We start from the raw sequence: 19,441 nt of genomic DNA on the forward strand, positions 1-19,441 counted from the left end.
ATCAAAGTGTGTTCATGAGCATGACTCAAAGGTAACCCAACACCATATGTTGATATCTTGATGTGCAAAAACTGCAAAGGAACTGATAGTTACGTCATAACGACACGTAACCCTTCACCCTCAAAACTTTGCATTGAAGATTTTAGGGTGCCCTTAATAAAAGTCTTTTCAAGAGGTTTTAACTTTATAAACTGTTATTTTATATTGTGGCTTATTTATATTGACAATTTCAAGCTGCTGTAACAAACGTTTAGTTGTGCACAGGGAGGGGGTCCTCGGTTTGCGACCGAGTTCCTTTCTTACAGCGGCAACGTAACCCAAATGTGTACATAAGACTGAACACGCTGTAGTAAAAACACATGAGTAAAGTCATAATGATCATAAAATATTTGTATTTTAAAAAACAAAACCTTTCTGGTCCACACATTTAAAAACATCAAATGAAAAGCAATCGGTATGTCGGGACCATCGAATTGCTGATCCTGCTCGCTATGATATTTTACCATTCACCATTTTACTGTTTCAAAAGGGAATTATTATTATCATTTTTTATTATTAAAGTAGTACAATTATTTATACCATTTTCTTAAGAAAAGAAAATTAACTATAATATACAGCTGAGACTTTTTTTTGTAGACATTCCCTTCTCACGTTAAAACACTGCTTCACTGTTCAATCAAAACTTGCTGTAAGTTTATATGGCAAAGCACTACAGTATCAAGAAACATGCACTGAACTGACCATTGAACTCAGCAGCTTTCTATTATTTTTATTTTTTTGCATGCCCTTAAAATGTATGCTGTAGCATATTTTGCAATATCTATTAACAATGTGAGGTATTTCTATTCCTTGGAGTATCCACATCATCTACATTCTTTTATATGAGATGTTTTATTTCGCCAGCTGCTTGTAAACCAGAAGGAAAAAAAAAAAAACTATTGCAGTTTAACTCTGTACAGACATTTTACCAATCTTTGAATTACATTTACATTTGTATATCTTGGACATGCCGCTAAAAATTCAAACCCTTTGCTATAAGAGGTACAAGTGGTTTACATTCATTAAATCACATTGTGCTTTCAGAGCGTGAGCATTACCACATGGACAACAAAGTTTTGGATGAAGATAAATCCAATTTGAATGACGGCTGACTTGAACTTTCGATCAGACATCTGGTAAACATCAGCTGACTAAACATGCCACAATACATCTAATACTGTAAGACAAATGAAGACAAATATTCTAAAGCAGCTACATTCATTCCAGAAGCCGTAAGTCTTATCAACTTTTTCGAATGAGTTGAACATTTGAGCAGAACGTCTGCATCGCATGTTATGTTGAAACACCAACACCTGGGGCCTCATTAATCAGCTGGTATGGGCTCCATCTGACTGCACAGAAATGGATGGACCAGACCAGGGGGCTCATTTATCAAAAAGAGTGCGTAATACTAGCCTCATTTGCATTGGGAAATGCCTCAAAATGACCATATACTGTATGGAAGCAGCAATCCCTTTAAGAACGGGCTATACTTCATGCTCTGAAATCATGGCAAAGAGGGCAGAGGAAAGGAATATTTGAGGAACTTGTGGAAAGAAACTCAAAAATACTGTTTGAAACAATTAATGCAGGTATTACCAACGAAAGGGGAAAAATGACGTGGGAGAATCTAAATGCTGCTGTTAATTCCATTGGATCAGAGGAAAGAGCAGTCTAGGATATTAAATAAAAAAAAATTTTTTTTGACAAAAATGATTTGACAAATGGCTGCGATTGGCTGGCAACCAGTTCAGGGTGTACCCCGCCTCCTGCCCGATGACAGCTGGGATAGGCTCCAGCACGCCCGCGCCCCTAGTGAGGAGAAGCGGTGAAGAAAATGGATGGATGGATGGATGGATGGATTTGACAAATGGGTGTTTCTAGCCCATTTTGGGGAGAGCTGAAGTACCCCTAAAACAAATCCCAACACCCATAAAATCTGAGAGATCCCAAAAAAAATAATTTAACTGTCTGACAAACAACCTAAGAAAGTGTAAAACCACAGTACTTGGTTTTTATGCAATATTTTAACAACACAAATCCATCAAATCGACAGGTGTTTTTGATGAGTGGTGATTGCATTACATTCAAAATTATTTGTTATTTTATATACGATTGTTGAATGATATGTATGTGAATGGACAGATAGATGATGGCCTGAGTACAGTATGTGTGAATGAACAGATGTATAAAAAACGTAATGTGAACATTATGTAATCCACAAAAGTATGCACAGCTGCATCTGGGGGATGGAGAACTCATTCATTCATTCATCTTCCGTTCCGCTTATCCTCACTAGGGTCGCGGGGGATGGAGAACTCCTTCATACTTAATTTGAACTGTATGTCCTTAAAATAGAATGCTTCACATTACTTTTTTTGGGAGATTGAAACGCATTTCAGATCGCAAAGCATGTCTCAAAAGTCTCAAGTGGATATATTTGTGGTTCATATTTTGCCGTAGCAAAGACGCAGACTCGAAAGCACTGTTGAATGTATTGAATGTTTCCCCCTAATTGTTTTAATTGCGCTCTTTTTCGTTCTGTTTACGCTGACCAGAATTTGAAGGTGATCTGTTATGTAATTCGGGATATATTTCAGAATTTCTCGCTCAATTCCAAAACATTTTGATTGATTGTTTGAGCAGAAGACCAAAAACAAAACAACATGACGCATTAGAACAGGTATAGATAAAAAAATAAAAAAAAACAACACGATATTATGATTATGAAACATTGTTTAAAAATGGCCACTCTTCAAGAAGAAAGTAGTCAGAGGCTTTGCGTGTTTACTGTAATGCTCACTACACAACTTGGCTTTCTGGCAAATTATGACTGTGAGTAAAAAAGAAAACTGGATTCAATGCAACAATGCTATAGTGACCTAATTTTACCCATAACTTTGATATTTCCCACACCAAAAGCTTTCAATGTTTACAAAACTTAACCGTGAGCCGGAGCTTACAAAACATCCTGTTCCGCTTAATGTTCGACTTGGCCAGATGGTCGGCATTTGCGTTGCATCAACTTTCACGTGTTCCTCCCGCTGAGATACAGTTGCTGTGACAAGGGAGTCGTCACACTTGCTCCACTAACAGGCCCCCTGCTTGATGTGACACGTGTGAGCATCACGTGATGAGCCTTAGGGTCGGGAATCATTTCTTTGCCACACAAATTAGTGCTGTACCCATCGGATGAAGTGAAACTGCACTCAGTGTCTAAAGAGTGTCAGCGATGCAAGCAAAATTACCCCCGCTGACCAAATGTTTTTGTCACCCAAGCCTGCAGCCCATCATCCCCATAGCAACCATTTTCAGAATTGTTGAATTTAGAACACTTTTTTTTTTTTGCTTAATTTAAGGTGGCGATGATCATAGAGAAAACATGTACAAGCTTTCTTGTGCAAGTGAAAGCACTGATTCAGATAGACATGTTTTGAGTCGTTAGATCTGTGGTGAATACTCTTAAAGAGCCAGTGGACCACACGAAAGCCATCTTCAGTACATACTCTGTGTGTGCGTGTGCGTGCAAATGCAGGTAAATGTTTAATGGGGCAATGAAGCTTTGAATTAATCGAACAAAAACATGCTGATTTCCCCCTCAGTTTCTAGTGAAGTGTCATACACGCACCATTTACTGGAAGAGCAAAAGGTTACAGATAGGGAAATGAACTGACTGTTTTATTTTTAACACGATACACCCTTTTGAGGTTTGGAAAGGTTTGTTTTCTGTCACTGAGGTGAGATTTGTATGTGTAACACATCATTATTTTTGTTTCTATAACACAAATATGAACCACAGTCTAAGGAACTGAACTCAAATATCTTTTATAAATGACCAACCAAGGCATCAAATCAAAAAGGAAAAATATTAAATATCTAGTGTAGCATTAACACTTTCTCGTAATTCAGTTATCCAATCCAAGTCTGAACTGGAACGGGAGGGCTGGGATCCCAGATGCGGTGGAGACACGTCTCTGGGAGGGCAGAGTACAGTGCATGTCAATTTCCCAACATGCACGCAGTATTTCTTTTAACAGTTTTAATAAATCACCAGTTCACAGAATTAGAATCTTTCATTAGCTTGGACTGCATAAATTTGATGCAGATTGATGCGAGGCAAAAATGAATGTGGATTTGATTAGGCCTGTTTATGTGTACGTGTCACATACACTCCCAGAATTCCACAACTTCATATATGGCAGTGTGAAGTTGAATTATTTGTGTATATAGAGTACACATCACAGCACAGAGCACACATTAACACATCACCACCAAAAACAACCACTTTGGAAAACTACATACAGTACAAGACACATTACACAACTCTCTCTTACTGTGAATTTAAACAAAACAGCTGTTTATATATGGTTTATGCCAACAGTGGTAAAAAAACATTAAAGAGAACTGCAACATGCATTTTTGTCTTGCAGCAGACGAGTTTTATTGCTGTGTATTTGAGTGTGGTGACCTTAGCCTGCCCTCTCTGAGCCTATTAAAAAAAAAAAAAAAAAAAAAAAAACACAGAACTGAAGATTGGGTTGCAAATGGTTGCTGATGTATTGGGCTAGGGAAGCCACCAGGACACAGAATACATGGAATTACCTGGAACCCTGCACCCAAAAGCCGGAGGGAGCATGGGAACCCGCCGCATCTGTTGCCACCAAAGCGCACAGGCACCAGGGACTGCCAGAAAACTTGGTCAGATGGTTCCATTGCACAGGAGACTGCTCAAGAACACAAAGTCAGATGTGATCTAGAAGAGAGGTTCTCAACTCTTGTCACCCTGAGACCTGCATTTTCCACTTTCATAGATCGGAAAAACAAAGAAATTCTGTTTTAAAATAGCCTCTGAAAACAGGATAGTATATTTTAAATTCCCTTTCAAATGGGTTTGCTGCACTAGCAAAGGCATTTTGCTTGCCATGATATCTGTCAGCCAAAGACTGAGGTGTACTTTTTTTTTTTTTGCATGACTCGATTGAAGCTTCTGCACTTTCCCACAGAGACAGTTCTCTTCAAGATCAATTTCCTGTCAATGGTTTAGAGAAAAGTGAGAGACAACCCCATTTCCAACCTTTAGTGGCTTTGAGGGAATCATTCATCTTGTCGCAACTTGCTCATACTATGAGAGATTTCAGGTTAAAGAACTCTACATGGACATTCCTAATGCATGCTTCTTTTTCAGTGGAAGGAAGATGAATCTGTGTAACCAGTGCCTGATCTTTGTGTCAAGCTAAGTCTTTCTGAGGGCTGTCCTGATGATAAACAGCAGTGTAACAGCTGTTACAGGCCAGTAGGTCAGTCTCATTATGCAGATGCCTAGTAATAAGATCAGCTTTTCATTCAGGTTAAACGGTGAACATAAATAAAAAGTGTATTTCAAGGGAATTCAATTGCATGGTGAAGTGACATGATGGACAGTTAAAGCACCAGAAGTAATTGGTGCATCTCCTCTTCAATCCGAGCTGTCAAAATCTGTGGGAATGATAAGATGCTCTGTGCATTTGAGCTGTTTTTCTCATCAGGAAAAGCTTAACGTGTTTCCAGAGAATGAGTTTCTAATAAATTACCAAAAACAAATGGGGGGGGGGGGGGGGGGGAGGGAACAAACTCTCCATGATGTTGACCTGAAATGAACTTATTTGACATCCACCTCAGATTTTCTTTCTGAAACAACATTTAGTTCATCGTCATATTCAGGTTTAACCACAGGACAGACTGTCCCAGGCAGGAGTCATTATAATGAACTATCCGCTGGATGTTGAAAAACACAATCCTAGAAATGCCGTGAATTTGGAATGATGTTGTAAAACACGACCCAGTTAACCATTAAAATGCATAAGAGGCCAGATGACAGGCTAAGTGGTTCTCTAAATCCCCAATAATCTCTGGTTGTACAGTATGTACCACAGCACCCTCACGTCCTGGAGCTTCATGGTGGGACCTACCACCCCTGGTTTGTGTGTTTTATGTAAATATAGTGTGTAATGACACACTATCCGAGCACAGATGGTATTATGGCCTTCCTTCCAAGCAGAGGTCATCTTTGCCACCCCGCCCAAAAGGAGGGGCTGCATCACCACTATGTGGTCAAAGGACCGGCTTTCACGGTGACCAAAATGATAGATGAGTTTATACAGTATCTCCAATGTTGACCTGATTTTATTTCATGAGCTTCCTAAGAATGTTATCTGGAAAACGTAGAAAAAGAAATTAAGTCCTCTGTCAGTGTTGACAGTACATGTGGTCATTTTCTGATATCCATAAAGGCAGTGGTGCAGAAATTATGTTTGAATCACAAATTGCCATATAAAGTTGTAATCAAAACTCTCTAAGTGCATGTAAAAACATGAATAATAACAGTTCTCTGCAATTTTTTAGCTTAGTCGTATATGCCCCAATCTGGAGTTATGGTGGCCAAACAGGTACAAAAGGCGTTTTAGTAAAAGCGTTCAATTATCAAAGTTTAACATCTTATGCGTTAGTGAGGATTCAGTAACTGGACGTACCTGTATATTAAAACACTAACATGGTCTGCAAAGTCAGTAGTGCAAAACAACTTACTCAATGCAGGTTTCATTAACTAAATGCTCTAGACTGCATATCATAATGAACTCTAATTATTCATTCTGAACTACTCTTAGACACTACAATTTAACATTAAATTGATTTGGGAAATTACTTTGCAATGTTTACATAACTGAATTGAGGTTTTCTGAGTGGCCTAATAAACTATACCTTTTACAGACAATCTGGAGGTAAATCTGAACTGTTATGAAAGTTATGAAAGACAACAGCGTAAAAGGCTAGAATATGCAACATTACAGTGCTGTGAAAATCCAATGATACTATTTACAAGGTCTACACTTAAAGAGGGGAAATTTGGCTGTCAAAAAGGCCTGGTCATTGTTGCTTTGAAACTAACAGTTCATTGCTATGCCACCCCCAAAAGTATGAATTTACGACCATCAATATTTTGAACAAAAAGTTGTATGTCCACATGTATTCATACCAGTTTACCAAGGTACTGTATGTCCAATATTCTAAATTTGTACGTTTTCAGGGGTACAAGAAAGATTTCACAATTTTCAGTTGCTGATAGATTTCACAGATTTTCACATACTATACAGTAGTATATAGTTTTCCATTTTGCTTTTCACGATAACAAATGAATAAATAAAATAAAAAATTATGAATAAATAACTGTGCTAATGAACAACAAACTTTTTTTTAATAAGCCTTCTTCAATTTCGAATTGGATGTCACTTTCGTTGGCTGCTGCCTTTTTTTTTTTCTTCCTTTTGCCCACATTTTGTTGATCGATGACTTGAACCAGGATTGTTATGATAGACAGACAGTTCGAGAGACAGCAACAATTGGTGCAGCTCCCCTGAATAACTCCAGGGAAAGTATATTACTGTTGTCTAACAGCACACTTCAACACATCACTTTTGAATATTGTTTTAAAAGGGACTTAACCATTAAGTCACGCCATCACAGAATAAATCTTTCAACAACACTAAAGTGTAGTCTCATCCCTTTTATCAGATTCCTGTGTTCCTTTTAAACTTTACATCCTTGAGAGAAATTTCAAAGTCCCACCCACCACCTGATGCAATAGGGAAAACATCACTTTTTAATACATTAGTCAAACTTTGAAATCACTCTCACCTTACTCCTCAATTTTACTGATGTGTCGAGTTCACCACTTCAGGAGCAAAACTCCAAGGCACGAGGCCATCCTCTCCTTGGGACCCTGCTTATCAAAGTAAATGCTTCATTAGGAAGCTGCTGATTCCATCCCCACAGGCTACATAAATGTAACCATAAGGCAGCAATACTGTAAACCCAGTGGGACAAAACATTTACAAAGGAACACAGGCAGCCATATAAAGGCAACAAAAATGTGCAGACCATCAAAATAGTACAGAGCAAGAAAGTGAACACATTTTCTTGAATGTAATCAGTCTGGAATTGACGGAGTACAGGAACCTGCAGTGCATCTAGGAAGTACTCATTGTTCTTCACCTTTTTCACAATTTATCTTCCAGTCTTATTCAAAAATGAATAAAATTAATTTTTCCACATACACAATGACAATTTATGCCAATTTATGTTTAAAAAAAACAAAAAAAACAGCCCTCTTCATGAAGCTCAAAATTAAGCTCAGGTGCACTGCTCAGATCTACTGATCATCCTTGAGATGCTTCTACAACTTAATTGGGGTCCACCTGTGGTAAATTCCGGACAGGATTTGGAAAGGCACACACCTGTTTCTATAAGGTTCCACAGTTGGCTGTGCACATCAAACCACAAACCATGAAGTCAAAGGAATTGTATTTAAACTTATAGATCTGGGGAAGCGTACGCCAATAAATCTGCTGCTTTTGATGTTCCCAATGACCAGTGGCCTCTATCATCCGTAAATGAAAGAAGTTCAAAAACACCAGGACTATGTACAGCCAACTGCCGGTCTAAACCAAGCATGAAGGGCGTTAAGCCAGCTTAGTAACCAAGAACACAATGGCCACTCTGTTAGAGCACCAGCATCCTTGTTATTTCTGCGTCCTCTAACGCAATCCTGGAGTTGGGCAGATGTCAGCATGAAGCCACTCCTCTATGAGACTGTCTGATTATGTTATTAACACAAGTGCTGCCTTGTGACACATAGCAGAGTAATTGTTTCTGGCGGGGAACCTGTAGGTAGATCTTACAGTTTTCAAACTGCTAGCAAGACTTGAATGTTCCCCCCCAGCTTACTAATGTGCGTGCACGGCAGCACGCCAAGTCAGCCACATTGCAAGCATGACTTATTCATGATGGAGTATTAACAAACACAAAATATTACCGCTTTGAGGTCGTATTTTTTAAATGTACAATCAATTACAAATATAAGAGATGTGATCAATTTACCTGACGACCAAGTGAGAATGGTGACGCTGGCGGCAGCTGTACGCATATAGGACGCCACCGTTATACAGTGGGTACGGAAAGTATTCAGACCCCCTTAAATATTTCACTGTTATATTGCAGCCATTTGCTAAAATCATTTGAGTTCATTCAGTCGGGAGATGGGATAAAGTTCTAGAAAGTCAACCATCACTGCAGCCCTCCACCAGTCGGGGCTTTATGGCAGAGTGGCCCGTCGGAAGCCTCTCCTCAGTACAAGACACATGAAAGCCCGCATGGAGTTTGCTTTAAAAAAAATAAAAAATAAATAAATAAATAAATAAAACACCTGAAGGACTCCAAGATGTTGAGAAATAAGATTCTCTGCTCCGATGAGACCAAGATGTGACCTTTTTGGGCTTAATTCTAAGCGGTAGGTGTGGAGAAAACCAGGCACCGCTCATCACCCAACAGTGAAGCATGGTGGCGCCAGCATCATGCTGTGGGGGTGTTTTTCAGCTGCAGGGACAGGACGACTGGTTGCAATCGAATGAAAGATGAATGCAGCCAAGTACATGGATATCTTGGACGAAAACCTTCTCCTGAGTGCTGAGGACCTCAGACTGGGCTGATGGTTCACCTTCCAACAAGACAATGACCCTAAGCACACAGCTAAAATAACAAAGGAGTGGCTTCAGAACAACTCCGTGACTGTTCTTGAATGGCCAAGCCAGAGCCCTGACTTAAAACCAATTGAGCATCTCTGGAGAAACCTGAAAATGGCTGTCCACCAATGCTCACCATCCAACCTGACAGAACTGGAGAGGATCTGCAAGGAGGAATGGCGGCGGATCCCCAAATCCAGGTGTGAAAAACTTGTTGCATCATTCCCAAAAAGACTCATGGCTGTATGAGCTCAAAAGGGTGCTTCTACTAAATACTGAGCAAAGGGTCTGAATACGTATGGCTGTGTGATATTTCAGTGTTTCTTTTTTAATAAATCTGCAAAAAATTCAACAATTCCATTTTTTTATGTCAATATGGGGTGCTGAGTGTACATTCATGAGAAAAAAATATTTTAAATGATTTTAGCAAATGGCTGCAATATAACAAAGATTGAAAAATTTAAGGGGGGTCTGAATACTTTCCGTACCCACTGTATAAGTTTGCCCGTGATCTGTCCTATTCCATCTTTTTAAGTTTTGTCTTCTGTCTATGTCTTTTTTGCAAGAGGCTGCGATGCATCTGCGAGAGGCTGCGATGTGTCCCCGCGAGGCTGCATGTGCAAATGATTGACACACTTATCGATCACACCTCCCATCTTTACAGTCTCTGTTTAGCTATTCTTGTCACGCTATGATCAATTGTAAAATATTAATAACATTTAAATTAGACTTTACACGGATTTTATCGGCCTTATCAGTATCGGCCGATAATTAGCATTTCATGCTGATCGGCTTTAATGTCATAATTCGCCAATCAATGACCGCAACACATTTACTAAGAGTCGCCATCATGCACAGTATATTTGAATCCAAAAGCTAGTTTATTTTTAGCCTTGTCGCGTGTCTTTTGACGTCGACCTGTAAATATCTGACTAAAACCATGGCGGTGTGGAACAGACAACACGTAATGCCCAGATAAGAGTACAAGACAAATTTGCTCTTCCACGATTGCACTATGTCAGACGACTGCAATAAAATCTTGTATTCCGATACCACCGCATCCCGTTTTTTACGATCAGTGGGCTTTATCTCGTCAACTCAAATGCGACCGGATACACTCGCTACCGTGGCGACGACAACAAGAGTGGCTCGCGCCAATTGTATTATAAAAACAAAATGGGGAAAAATGTGTGTTGGTGGTCGAGACAGGAGAGGACGTTCATTTAAGGCTTGCTTGAGGTATGTTCACATACTTTTAATACGAGCAGGCAACAAAACGTTATGTAGCCTAGCAAGCTACTGCTAGCACGAACGGTTGGAGGTAAACATGCTGCCGTTCTGTCTAGTAATGCTAAATGCTAAAGGAGGCCACAGCGGGAGGATTTTTCAAAAGATCAAGATTTATAATATTGTACTGTCATGTCATACAGTTTGAACATATATGACAAAAGTTTTTTTTTTTTTTTTACTTTTGCTGATACATAGACCAGGAATTCTTTTGCTTCAAGTCAGAGTTGCTGTCAGGACCGTGACTAAGAGGTTTTGTATGTATAAAGATTCCTCAGGAGGTTCCAAATATATGGCCCATGACTCACCTTTAATGACAGAGAAACTGGTAAATCATTGTCATGTTGCTTGGATTGTGGAAGAACTCACACTACACTGGTCAATACATTATAGAGCGGGTATAAAGCACCGGAGATGTAAAGGTGTGACATTTGGAATCATGCACTATAAAATGAACACACTTCTACAACCAGTTTTATTTTTAAGTGACTCAATTAAGGAAAAAAAACACAATCCAATGCAATCAATAAACTCATCTATTTGTTAAACGCATTGTGGATGTTCTACAATTATCCCATCATCAGGATGTGGTAAACTAAATTGTGTTCTAAAATTTCCTGACACCGTTGTGAACTCCGTCACTATAAAGTCTGCCAGGGCAAAAATGTGCACACAGCAAATAAAAACAAAGGCGATTATACCACATTTTCTTTTCTCTATTTCCCTAAAAAAAAAATGTGTGAAGGAACTGGGGTTGTGAGAAGTGGAAAGTATGAGTTATTAAATGATAGAATGCCATTTTATTGCTGAACTCAAATTCAAATGCAACTAAAATAATAATGCACTATGGATCATGTCATCATCATAGTTGCCACCGTGGACATCATAGAATAAGGTTCCCTAAGAGCAGAAGTCATGTAAAAGTATTAGTTGCGAGGGCACACGGGGACATGGAGTCATCTGGACACGGCTTTCATACTGGATGGTCAACAAAGTGTCTTTTCCTGGCTGCTCTCCATCGATTGGATACATGAGGAGGAAAATGGGGAGCACGTTGTTTAGGGCTTTCAGGAGCTGGCTCTGGAACAAGAGAGGTTGAGAAAGTTGAAGTGAATCACTTGGCGATGATGGCAGATGAGGCGGAAAAGTCATGCTGGAGATGGTGAACAGTGAGAATAAGGACGTCGGTCGGATTTGATTGAGAACGTGATTAATGGCTCTGTGGCCCTCAGGCCAACTCTTCAGTAACTATAACTCAAAAAGAAAATTAAAAAGGGATAACCAATGTGTGGCTGATTCAAAGCACCCCAGTTCACAGGAGTATTGAGCCCTCCTGGAAGCAATCAGGCAACAGTGTAGCCTCGAGAGTCACCCAAGTCTGCTCAGCATTAGCACTGGACTTGAATGACGATGAACTGGGGGGAAAAGCCTTATGGCATTAATAATCTGGATGAGTGATGTTGCTGGCAGTATGCTGAAGAAGAATAACAAATCTGGTTTTACATTGACAATGCTACGTTGGACACGCCACACACATCAAAATCACATGGGCATGCACTAAGTGAGAGATGTCGATGTTTTGAACCTGTGCACAGATTTGTGACAGAACTAGCCGTCTGCTCTCTGTTCACAGGAACATATTTTAAACACATGGTGAAAGTAATGCCTCACACTCAAGTTCAGCCAACAAATATAACAGTGCTCCATAAACATTTATGTGAAGCTCAAAGCTGCTAATGTGAATACAAGAACAGTAAAGATTAAGTTCAGCATCGCCTAAATGCTGCAACTCACTTTATTTAAGGGATGCAACCCATCCCAGCAATATTGAACACCTTTATTTAATGGAGGAAAAACAGTAAAATGAAAAATGCATTTTTATGTTTTGTTTTAAATTGTGCCATTTAAAGGCACAGTTTTAATCAATACAAATGCCAATACACAAAAAAAAAAACAGCCACTTTAGGGTCCTCAAAACATTACAGATCAACATTTCTTTGTAGGGGACATATTTTGCAAAACGAACTTTTTCTAGTATTTGGGATGTAATGTCTCTATGGTGCCTCAGTAAACGTGAAATATGAATCAAAATCGTCCACGCATTCCTGAGTTCCCGACGTTTTTCTGACGAGACACCTGAAATCAGGTCATTAAAATTTTGTATCTACGTCACTACCTACCTCTCCGCTCCCAAGCCAGCACTGTTAACATAACAAAAGTGTGTTCTAACAAGTGGATCTTCTACACGGAGGCAACCAATCAGAGGAAACGGGGTCTTCGCCAAATACGGACAAAGCGGCTACAAAACTGGGTCAAACAGAAGTAGCTGTCAGAGGGGCCTTTTCTAGACACTCGTATGACAAAAACAATGTTTTTTTTTTTTTTTTTAATTAAATTGCAATTTTTATATCAAGTCCATGTTAGAGAGTCACTCTATGGAGGTATACATAGCCAAAATACGGGACCTTTAAAGGGAAGCCCTTCATATGAAACAAACAAAACCAATGTTTATGATAAATTGTAGAGCGGTGGCACAAGCATTCTCTAAGTTTAGGTGAGGATCCAAATACCGTTGTGCCCTGAGATACGAGTGTCAACTCACTTCACAAGCAGCAATTTGGCAGTTAACATTTGTAAATATTCTTCAAAAAAGAGGCTTCAAGCTGTTTACTGCCACTCTCAGTTGAAGGTTACTGTCAAGAGAATTCCATGTTGTGTATTTAAAACAACTACTGTAATTTCTCATGTATAATGCGCACCCATGTATTATGCGCACCCCCAAAGTTAACCTCAAAATTCTGGAAAAACCTTCTACCTATGTATAGTGCATTTTTACAATGCAGGATTTTGCATCTACCCATATGATCAAAACATGAAGTATTATCTGTATTTTGTTAGGTGTTTTTTTTTCAAAGAATTGTTCTGAAGTTAAGCAACTTTATTTGAAGACGTAATCATTTTTAATTTACTTGCTCTTATTTTGAAATTCACAGCCCTACTTTTATTTCGTAAATTAGAAAACAGACAGTTGTGTTTGATTATACAGGCAGAAATTGTAAGATGGGTACAATTCTTTAAAGAAAACATGAAGGACCTGGCGAAACATATTTAATTGTATTTTAATGGGGTTCAAATTAAACAGTCAAGCATTTCAGAAAAGCATTATCATTAAACAAAACATAACCATAAAGAAATTAATGATGGTTGTTGTTCAGTCATCAGTCATATTTAAAAAAAAAAACAACAACAATATATTTTACAAATTCTGCCTGCGTATGTAAACTTAATGAGCATAACTGTACATATGTGCAGTGATACTTACCCCTGTCATATTGGAATGAAAGTGTAGGCTACACCTTTTTATAACCACTAGGTGGCGGTGGCATATTAAAATGAAAGTGTATAGCTTTTTCATAACCACTAGATGGGGCCATTCATTTATAAAATGTGAAAGTTTTTTTTCCATTGGCCCCTATACCTATGTATAATGCGCACTATTGACTTTTGACAATTTTTTGGGGGAAAAAAATGCGAATTATACACGAGAAATTACAGTTCATACAGTGGTGTGAAGAAATTGTTTGCCCCTTCCTGATTTCTTATTTTTTTGCATGTTTCTCACACTGAAATGTTTCCCATTATCAAACAAATATAAAGATTGGTCAAAGACAACAAGTAAACACAAAATGCAGTTTTTAAATGAATGTTTTTATTATTAAGGGAGAAAGAAAATCCAAACTTACATGGTCCTGTGTGAAAAATTGATTGCCGCCTAAACCTAGTAACTGGTTGGGCCACCCTTAGCAGCAATCAATAACTTGCAATGAATCTTTGACAATGCTGTGGAAGAATTTTGGCAAAATTGTTGTTCTTCAGCCACATTGGAACATAAACCGCCTTTTTAAAGTCATGTCACACCATCTCAATAGGATTCAGGTCAGGACTTTGACGAGGCCACTCCAAAGTCTTCATGTTGTTTTTCTTCAGCCATTCAGAGGTGGACTTGCTGGTATGTTTTTTATCATTGCCCTGCTGCAGAACAGCTTGAGGTCACGAACAGATGGCCGGACATTCTCCTTCAGGATTTATTTATTTTTTGGTACCCCTCCTGGACCAGTCACCTTATCGTGGTGAAGGGGTTTGTGTGTCCCAATGACCCTAGGAGCCAAGTTGTCTGGGGCTTCACGCCCTTGGTAGGGTCACCCATGGCAAACAGGTCCTAGGTGAGGGTTCAGACAAAGCATCTTAAGACCAAAAGACCCTTATGATGAATAATATGTTGGTTTCCCTTGCCCGGACGTGGGTCACCGGGGCCTCCCTCTGGAGCCAGACCTGGAGGTAGGGCTTGACGGCGAGTGCCTGGTGGCCTGCCCTGCACCCACGGGGCCTGGCCAGTCCCCAGCATTCTTGCTGGGGACTCCATCCTTATGCTGGGGGACTTCATTGCTCACGTGGGCAATGACAGTGAGAGTGAATCTCAGATTCAGATGGAGCAGTGTGGTCCTCAAGGGTGCATGGGAGTTCGCCCAACCAGTCTACATGTGTTTTGTGGACTGTGGGGAGTCCTGTGGGGGGTGCTTCGGAAGTATGGGGTACCGAACCCCCTGATACAGGCTGTTCGGTCCCTGCACTACCAGTGTCAGAGTTTGGTCCGCATTACTGGCAGTAAGCCGGACTTTACGGTGAGGGTTGGACTCCGCCAAGGCTGTCCTTTGTTACGGAATTCTGTTCATTAATTTTATGGACAGAATTTCTAGGCGCAGCCGAGGCGTAGAGGGGGTCCGATTTGGTGGCCTCAGTATTGCATCTCTGCTTTTTGCAGATGATGTGGTTCTGTTGGCTTCATCAAGCCGTGATCTCCAACTCTCACTGGAGTGGTTTGCAGCTGAGGGTGAAGTGGCTGGGTTGAAAATCAGCACCTCCAAATCTGAGACCATTGTCCTCAGTCAGAAAAGGGTGGCTTGCCCTCTCCAGGTCGGGGGTTATATCCTGCACCAAGTGGAGGAGTTCAAGTATCTTAGGGTCTGGTTCAGAGTGAGGGAAGAATGGAACGGGAGAGCGACAGGCAGATTGGTGCAGCGTCTGCAGTGATCCGGACTTTGTATCAGTCTGTTGAGGTGAAGGAGCTAAGCCGAAAGGTGTAACTTTGAATTTACCGGTCGATCTACGTTCCTACCCTCACCTATGGTCACAAGCTGTGGGTCGTGACCGAAAGAACAAGATTTCGGATACAAGCGGCCGAAATGAGTTTCCTCCACAGGGTGTCCGGGCCCTCCCATAGAGTCATCCGGGAGGGGTTCAGAGTAGAGCTGCTGCTCCTCCACATTGAGAGGAGCCTGATGAGGTATTACATATTTTACTGTTGGTATGATGTTCTTTTTCTGAAAAGCAGTGTTACTTTTACGCCAGATGTAATGGAACAAACACCATCCAAAAACCTTTGTCTCATCAGACCAGAGTATTTTCCCAGATGTCTTGGGGATCATCAAGATGTCTTCTTGCAAAATTTAGACCACCCTAATGTGCGTGTAACAGTCCGGATGTTTTTTTTCCTCTTTGGCCCGGAGGACACGACGTCCACAATTTCCAAAAACAGTTTGAAATGTGGACTCGTCAGACCACAGAACACTTTTACAATTTGCATCAGTCCATCTTTGATGAGCTCGGGCCCAGAGAAGCTGGCGACGTTTCTGGGTGTTGTTGATAAATGGCTTTTGCTTTGCTTAGTAGAGTTTCAAGTTGCACTTACGGATGTAGCGCCGAACTGCATTTACTGACATTGGTTTTCTAAAGTGTTCCTGAGCCCATGTGGTGATATCCTTGTGGTGATGTCGCGTTTTAATGCAGTGCCGCCTGAGGGATCGAAGGTCACTGGCATTCAATGTTGGTTTTCGGCCTTGCCGCTTACATGCAATGATTTCTCCAGATTCTCTGAACCTTTTGATGATATTATGGACCGTAGATGATGAAATAGCTAAATTCCTTGCAATTGTATGTTGAGGAACATTGTCCTTAAACTGTTCGACTTTTTTCTCACGCACTTGTTCACAAAGAGGTGAACCTCACCCCATCTTTGCTTGTGAATGACTGATCAATTCAGGGAAGCTCCTTTTATACCCAATCATGGCACCCACTTGTTCCCAATTAGCCTGTTCACCTGTGGGATGTTCCAAACAGGTGTTTGATGAGCATTCCTCAACTTTCTCAGTCTTTTTTTCCCACCTGTCCCAGCTTTTTTGGAACGTGTTGCAGCCATAAAATTCAAAATTAATGATTATTTGCTAAAAACAATAAAGTTTATCAGTTTGAACATTAAATATCTTGTCTTTGTAGTGTAGTCAATTAAATATAGGTTGAACATGATTTGCAAATCATTGTATTCTGTTTTTATTTAGGTTTAACACAGCGTCCCAACTTCATTGGAATTGGGGTTGTATTCATCTTGGTCCACCTTACATAAAGTCCTGCACACCATTATTGCCACCCCTTAATTTTTTACATAAGATGCATAATATCTTCAGAAATTATGAAAATGTACCAAAAATATCATCATGATCTTTTAATTGGAGGTCCAAAGTTATTTAACAAAGAATTTTTTTTTTCAACTTATATAGAGTCCCCTCCAAAAGTATTGGAAGGGCAAGGTCAATTCCTTTGTTTTTGTTGTATACTGAAGACATTTGGGTTTCAGATCAAAAGATGAATATGAGACAAAAGTTCAGAATTGCAGCTTTTATTTCATGGTATTTCATGAAGCCACCCACTTTTCAAGTGAGCAAAAGTATTGGAACATGTGACTGATGGTTGTTTGTACTTGCTCAGGTGTTGCCTTTTAGATTGATTGCTTAAACATTAGCTAGTGCTTGCTTTTAGCCTTGGGTTTCACCTGTGAAAAATGCATTTGCTGTTAAGCAAACATGAAGACCCGAGCGCTGTCTAAGGGAGAAAAGCAAACCATTTTGAAGCTGAGAGAAGAGGTAAAATCGATCAGAGCTATTGCACAAACACTGGGCAAATACAATTGGAATGTCCTGAAAAAGAAAGAAACTACTGGTGTACTGAGCAGCAGACATCGAACAGGTCGGCCAAGGGTATCAACAGCAGTTGATGACAGAAACATTGTGAGAGCTGTGAAGAAACACCCAAAGACAACAGTAAGTGACATCACTGCCAACCTACATGGCATCCACTGTTCGAAAAAGACTTTGAGAGAAGAAATATAGAGGCCATACCACAAGATGCAAACCACTCATCAGCAAAAAGAATTGGAAGGCTAGATTGGATTTTGCAAAGTAGTACAGAGAAGCGCCACAAAATTTTTGGAACAAGGTTTTATGGACTTATGAGACAAAGATTAACCTCTACCAATGTGATGGAAATGCCAAAGTATGGAGAAAGAAAGGATCTGCTTATGATCCAAAACACAGAAGCTCATCTGTGAAGCACGGTGGAGGTAATTTCATGGCTTGGGCTTGCTGCTTCTGGAACTGGCTCACTAGTCTGTATTGATGATGTAACTTATGATGGTAGCAGCAGAATGAATTCTTCTACAAAACCATTTTCTCTGGCAATTTACTGAAAAATGCATCCAAACTAATCGGGAAAGCTTCATCATGCAACAAGACAAAGAGCCAAAACACACTGCCAACACAACAAAGGACCACAACAGGGGGAAAAAGTGGAAGGTCTCAGACTAAGCAAGTCAATCACCAGACCTTAACCCAATAGAGCATGCATTTTACCTCCTGAAGTGGAGACTGAAGGGAGAACCCCCCAGAAACAAACAAGAACTGAAAGAGGCTGCAGTAAAGGCCTGGAAAAGCATTTCAAATGAAGACAATCTGGTGAAGTCAATGGGTCGCAGCCTTGATGCAGTTTTTGCAAGTAAGGCTTATGCCACCAAATATTAACTTCAAACAACACTAAGTTAATAATTTCTGTTCCAATACTTTTGCTCACTTGAAAAGTGGGTGGCTTCAAACAAAAAGGTGCTCTGTCCTCAGTTGTTTAACACAGCTAGATGTAAATACCATGAAATAAAAGCTGGAATTCAGAACGTCTGTCTCATATTGATCTTTTGAGCTGAAACCCAAATGTCTTCAGTTATACAACAAAAGCAAAGGAATTGACCTTTCTGTTCCAATACTTTTGGAGGTGACTGTAAATATATATATTGTAATTTCAAAGAAAAAACAGAAAGCAGCCTTTGCAGCAATATTGCCACAATATTAGTAATTTGGTTGCAAACCCTTTGGCAGCGATGACAGCCTCCAAACATTTCTTGTATCCAACTATAAGCTTTTTTGCACTTCTCAGGTGGTATTTTCTCCCACTCTTCCTTTGCAGTTTGTTCAAGCTTTGCAGGGTTCTTTTCCCCAATGGAAGTTTTCAGCCCCCCTCCCCCTAAAGATTTTCAATTGGATTGAGATCAGGACTCAATGCTGATCATTTTAAAACAATTTTTTTATTTTTAATCTTTTTTCTCTCCTTTCAGCCATTCCTGTGTGCTTTGGATCTTTGTCTTGCTAGAGGACCCATGAGCTTCGCTTCAAACCAAGTTT

General features: G+C 39.9%; 1 protein-coding gene across 6 annotated transcripts in view; it reads right to left on the reverse strand.

Annotated features, from left to right (window-relative positions):
* Window positions 1-593: 593 nt before the first annotated feature.
* bckdhb (branched chain keto acid dehydrogenase E1 subunit beta) overlaps window positions 594-19,441 on the reverse strand; it is an 84,178-nt gene continuing 65,330 nt past the window's right edge. For 2 of the 6 annotated variants that reach the window (XM_061775690.1, XM_061775686.1), the window contains one exon: window positions 11,337-11,960. The gene's annotated coding sequence lies outside the window, so the exon portion shown is untranslated. Of the gene's footprint in view, window positions 4,014-4,641; window positions 7,796-11,336; window positions 11,961-14,567; window positions 18,009-19,441 lie in introns of those variants that run through there. The other 4 variants (XR_009788846.1, XR_009788847.1, XR_009788845.1 and 1 more) reach the window with 4 other exon arrangements.

This window comes from Phyllopteryx taeniolatus, chromosome 6 (genome assembly GCF_024500385.1).
Source record: "Phyllopteryx taeniolatus isolate TA_2022b chromosome 6, UOR_Ptae_1.2, whole genome shotgun sequence".
In the NCBI taxonomy this organism is placed as follows: Eukaryota; Metazoa; Chordata; class Actinopteri; order Syngnathiformes; family Syngnathidae; genus Phyllopteryx; species Phyllopteryx taeniolatus.